Genomic DNA, 6,000 nt, shown 5'->3' on the forward strand with positions numbered 1-6,000 from the left:
GGGATATTGATATTTCAGCATTTTTGGTTTGAGCAGTACGTTCGTCACAATCGAGTTTACATCTTTTGCACCAAAAAAACTTGCATGCCGTTAACAAACACCATACCATCGCAAACCTTAAGACGAACTCCTTCTTTGGACAATAAAAGATTATTTAATAATATTAAGAAGATAACCCAAGTAACAATTTGGGTTTTATTACACTCTTATGATGGCATTTAAGACCAAAATTGGTCATAAAAACCACCATAAAACTACAATAAAACTCACATTGTTGCTTGGGAATATTAAAACAAACAAACAACTTTCTTTCCAAAAATATTACATAATGGGAATTTGAACCAAATTAATTGCGTGCTCGGAAAAAGTATTACAAACAAACGTATAGAGTCTCCATGAGCAGAAAATTTTCACTACTTGTTTGCAGAATTCTTTATCAGTGACTAAATAGGCACTAGAAAAACTGAACCGTAAAATCACATTCAGCGACGCCTTGAGCTTGTGTCTAAAGTAAATTAAGAGGTTATAAAAGGCCAAAAATGAAACTGATTCCGAAATCAAGAGACAGAAAAGAAAATAATGCTGAATTAAACTTGATTCGCTGGAAAACGCTTTTCAACCCAAAGAAAACAATTTTTCTAAAATAACTATTTAAATCGAACATGCTTGAAATGGATCCGAAAAGATTAACAAAATTCTTCTTCCTCTTCTGTGCTCGGTGCTGGGCTACTCTTCGCCAATTTGTTGAGCGTCTGGACACACGCAAATCGGCTTCAACTTAGCCGAGCCATCGCATCGATGGGATTCTTGAAGAGAGCAGATTTCATTGCACAGTCTTCAGGCATCCTAGCAACGTACGATGGGAATCTCTCCAAGTAGGGCCTGCAACTTGTGATTCATACGCCTACGCCATTCTCCGCAATCCGTTTGTACAGCGACAAAAATAGTCCGCAACAACTTTCGTTCGAATATGGCAAGATCACATATGTCTTCCTTATGCAAAGTTACAACCTCAAGTCCATAGAGGAAACGTTTTGTACATGGCCAGCTTTGTGTGGCGGCGTAGGCTCCTTGAACGAAGCATTTTACGGAGGAAAAAGTAGACTTGACTTCCGTCAAGAAGGACCTTCCTTACACCTCCTCACTTGTATGTACTTGTACTTGTAACCACTTCCAGTTCATCGCCGACAATAATCACTGTCCGTGGAAGGCGAACATTGATCTTTCTGGACCATCTTCCTACCATATATATGTAGCACATCACGCGCTCCAGAGTACCTTTGAGCAGCCGCGGCAGTTTGTTCGGAAACCCGTTCTTGAGCACTATCTACTGAAACTGTTCGCGCTCGACTGTATCGTATGCTGCCTTAAAATCTACGAAAATATGATGCGTGGGCACGTTGTACTCCCAATATTTCGGGAGGATTTGTGGCAGAGTGAAAATTTGGTCCATAAAGTCCGAGACAAACCACATTTTCCATCCACTCCTCCGATAGTTTTTCTTCCTCATAAATACATGAAAATATCCAGTGAAGTGCCGTTACTAGTGGTTCTTTGCCATTTTTGTGAAGTTCAGCCGGGAGTCGGTCCTTTTCGACAGCTGTATTGTTCTTCAGCTGACCGACTTTTCACCGAATCTCTTCAAGATTGAGAGCCGGGACACTGGTATCGTTTCGCCATTGAGATGCCCATGAAAGAAATGCTTCCTGTTGACCTGTTCACCTGTTCACCACCTCGCGCTCGTTTCTAATCAGGTTTCCCTCCTCGTCCCTACACATATCAGGTTTTGGGTGTATACCTTTTGTGGGATTGATGGACCTTCTCATAGAACTTGCGCGTCTCGTTAGCTCGTTATTTATCAGTTTACGTTCAGAAGTGTTTCACGGACATTCCCAAAAATTGGTTTATACGGCTTGAGTCGTCTACAATAGTGTGTCAAACAATAGCTGTTAAAAAGTCGCATGATTATTAGGGCAGAAGTAAACTCAGTTGGTAGCTATTCCGGCTTGATAAATCGTACGCAGTCTACTCCGCAAATAGGATTACGCGAATTCCAATTCACGACAGTAAACACCAATTTCGGCAGTAGTTTCGTGTATCGAAACCATCGACACCGAAGCTCCCAGAAGTTTACGGATTTTATACACGGGCGAAGTTTGTTAACTTATGAACGAAAATAATATTTGAAAAGTACAAAGAATCCATCATTTCCAGAAAACTCCAATGGAAATTTTCAAATTTTTTGGACATTGCTCATTAAAAAATATCTGGAAACAAGCCTGTTTAAACAAATTTTAAAAAATCTCTTGAAAAAATTGTCCATTTTAGTTCCTTGGTGTTGTTGTCGCTGTCGCTATCGCTGTCGTTGTCGTTGTTGTTGTCGTTGTCGTTGTCGTTGTCGTTGTCGTTGTCGTTGTCGTTGTCGTTGTCGTTGTCGTTGTCGTTGTCGTTGTCGTTGTCGTTGTCGTTGTCGTTGTCGTTGTTGCTGTCGTTGTCGTTGTCGTTGTCGTTGTCGTTGTCGTTGTCGTTGTCGTTGTCGTTGTCGTTGTCGTTGTCGTTGTCGTTGTCGTTGTCGTTGTCGTTGTCGTTGTCGTTGTCGTTGTCGTTGTCGTTGTCGTTGTCGTTGTCGTTGTCGTTGTCGTTGTCGTTGTCGTTGTCGTTGTCGTTGTCGTTGTCGTTGTCGTTGTCGTTGTCGTTGTCGTTGTCGTTGTCGTTGTCGTTGTCGTTGTCGTTGTCGTTGTCGTTGTCGTTGTCGTTGTCGTTGTCGTTGTCGTTGTCGTTGTCGTTGTCGTTGTCGTTGTCGTTGTCGTTGTCGTTGTCGTTGTCGTTGTCGTTGTCGTTGTCGTTGTCGTTGTCGTTGTCGTTGTCGTTGTCGTTGTCGTTGTCGTTGTTGCTGTCGTTGTCGTTGTCGTTGTCGTTGTCGTTGTCGTTGTCGTTGTCGTTGTCGTTGTCGTTGTCGTTGTCGTTGTCGTTGTCGTTGTCGTTGTCGTTGTCGTTGTCGTTGTCGTTGTCGTTGTCGTTGTCGTTGTCGTTGTCGTTGTCGTTGTCGTTGTCGTTGTCGTTGTCGTTGTCGTTGTCGTTGTCGTTGTCGTTGTCGTTGTCGTTGTCGTTGTCGTTGTCGTTGTCGTTGTCGTTGTCGTTGTCGTTGTCGTTGTCGTTGTTGCTGTCGTTGTCGTTGTCGTTGTCGTTGTCGTTGTCGTTGTCGTTGTCGTTGTCGTTGTCGTTGTCGTTGTCGTTGTCGTTGTCGTTGTCGTTGTCGTTGTCGTTGTCGTTGTCGTTGTCGTTGTCGTTGTCGTTGTCGTTGTCGTTATCGTTGTTGTCGTCGTTGTCGTTGTCGTTGTCGTTGTCGTTGTCGTTGTCGTTGTCGTTGTCGTTGTCGTTGTCGTTGTCGTTGTCGTTGTCGTTGTCGTTGTCGTTGTCGTTGTCGTTGTCGTTGTAGTTGTTTAAGATTTAACGTTTTAAGAATTTTTATTTAAAGTTTTAATGTGATAAACCAAAACTGTTCTTGCTTTTCATATATACGATATTATTTTTCATGCAAAAGCTACGAAAACAAAAACAAAAACGAAAGAAGTTTTTTTTACCGATTTTCGGAAATTCCATTGTTTGAATTTCCATTCCTGTTTCGTGCTAGCAGCGTTAATACTCCGTACACCCGTACAGCCAAAAGCTTTAAAAAAATTTCCAAGGCCTTATTCATACATGAAAAATTCAAATCAATCAAATTTTATTCGACTTAAAGATTAATTACAGAATAATTGGTATAATTGATGGACTTTCAAGAAAATACATACGACGCAAAATGACACGCAAGACTTGCAAATTTTCAAATTAACTCAGCTTAAAATTTAATGTTCAAATAAAACTTTAATTTGAGATAATAGCGATGCTGGATGAAATAAAATATGACATAATTAGCCCTTGTGTGAAGTAATTTTCAATGGCAAAATACAATTTCTGCTGATTGTCTGACTTCGCACACAGCGCAGAAGAAAAGAAAAAATATATTCCACGACCTCCATTGCATGCGCATCCGAGAAACAAAAAAACGAAACTAAATGATATCATCGGCGGCGCCTTATCACTAGTTAACACACTGACATGTCACTCAAAGTGAGCCAACCAGCCAGCGCAGCGGCAACGCTGACGGCATCCTCTGCCAACAGCAGCTGCAGCACCCATCATAATTATCTCTTTCTTTCGCCGCGCGCTTGATTGTTTCCACGAATGGATAAAACCATCAAAAATGAAACTGGTAAAAAGGCAACAATGCCATCATTTCTGCTTACACTGCCGGCGCTCTGCACCGCGGACACCGCCGACGCTGCCGCTTGCAACGACAGCGACAACGACGACGACGATGACGACGACGACGATCGGCGATCTTTCCAATGTAAGGCAGGAAAAAAGTGGCTCCAAACGGTTCAAACTGACACGTGCCGGTTCGATCTGCATCCAGCCGAGATATATATCGAGAGGCCACCTTATTGGGAGTTGCACGCGAGCCTGAAGATAACACACGACAGCACAGCGCAGAGACTCGAACTCAAGCAAAACTCAAGTTAAGTTTTAGTTTTAGTTCGCGCATAGTGAAATGACTCAACCAACCAACGAAGGCGAACAAAGTCGGAGAGCCGAACGGAACGAATGAATGCGGTCGTGGTGCTTCCCAGAGACAGAGAGTGATATTTACAGCCCCACAAGCAAGTGGACCGATCAGCTGTAGTAGGTACATTTGGCTACTCGGTGGACGACATTCACGTGGACCAATGACCCGTCTAGCTAGTAAAATATTCGCTAAACGTTATTTCCGGTTTACGATCGCTCCGTTTTGTTTTGATCTACCGTTCGTGGGTTTTTTAAAAAGCCGGTTAGAATCAATTATAAAACGGAACAACAACACAGAAATCATGCTCGCCGGTTTCTTGCTAGACGTGCGATAACGGTGCTCGATAACGATCGATGCATGCAAAAATCATCAGCCGGGCGGCTAAGTTCTAACGCAAACATTGTTCGATTCCCATACTGATTAGGCATTTGCGGAATGCGGTTTGACGTTTGCGTGGGAAATCACGTTCATGCTATGCAGAGCGAAGCGTACATACATATCTGATGTACACCCCACCCGCGGTGGGGTCATTGACAAATCGTTGACCGATTAATAATCAATTGGCTTCAAATAGTTAGAACTGGATTTAACAAGTTCGGTTCGGACAATTCTGTTCGTTTGTTTGTTTGTTTGTTTGTTGTTTATTGGGCTTTTCGCATCAATGACGTCAAAACCCAATCAACTGGTTAAAGTCGTTTGCCTTCAATTTAGTACCGTCCAGCCGGCGGCCTGCGGCCTGAAACTAATAACCTTCACGCCGCCGCCGCAATCGTTCCGATATGAGATTCTTGAACGAATCCACCGAGCAAGAGATGGTGGTAATTAACGTGGAAGAGGTTACTTTCGGAAGTTTGAGATGACGAATTTTTGCGGGAAGACTCGGTAACCCTTCAGTCAGTCAGTATGTACACGGTCAATTCATGGTAAATACCAAGGGGCCAGTCAATCAAGCATGGCATTTCAATCTAACCGTGAACTACAAGAAATGTGGAATTTTTCATTATATTATAATTATTTTTTCAGTAAATATAGTGTCAATTTGAAACGGAGTTTCGAGCAATTCTGCAGTCATGTGACACTATGCAACCATTCAATTAACGTATTCTCTGTCTATCAGAGAATGAAATCAATTCCACTTTTTGTGACCGACTGCTTTACCTAGATCAGTAATTAAATTTATAATAACGTTGTAGAACTAACTTGATTACAAGAGAAAACTGTTGTGTTTTATCACGTTACCGTTCTCTGTTTTGTTCCGGCGATAAATAATTAGGTTCGGTTCAGTGCACGCAAATCAGGCATCTCGCATTATCGTGCATCGTTTAATCAACCGTGTGAGCCTCATTCACAATTTGTGCACATTGTATTGTTCGTTCGATTTGGTGATAACT

This window comes from Sabethes cyaneus, chromosome 2, assembly GCF_943734655.1.
Source record: "Sabethes cyaneus chromosome 2, idSabCyanKW18_F2, whole genome shotgun sequence".
Classification (NCBI taxonomy): domain Eukaryota; kingdom Metazoa; phylum Arthropoda; class Insecta; order Diptera; family Culicidae; genus Sabethes; species Sabethes cyaneus.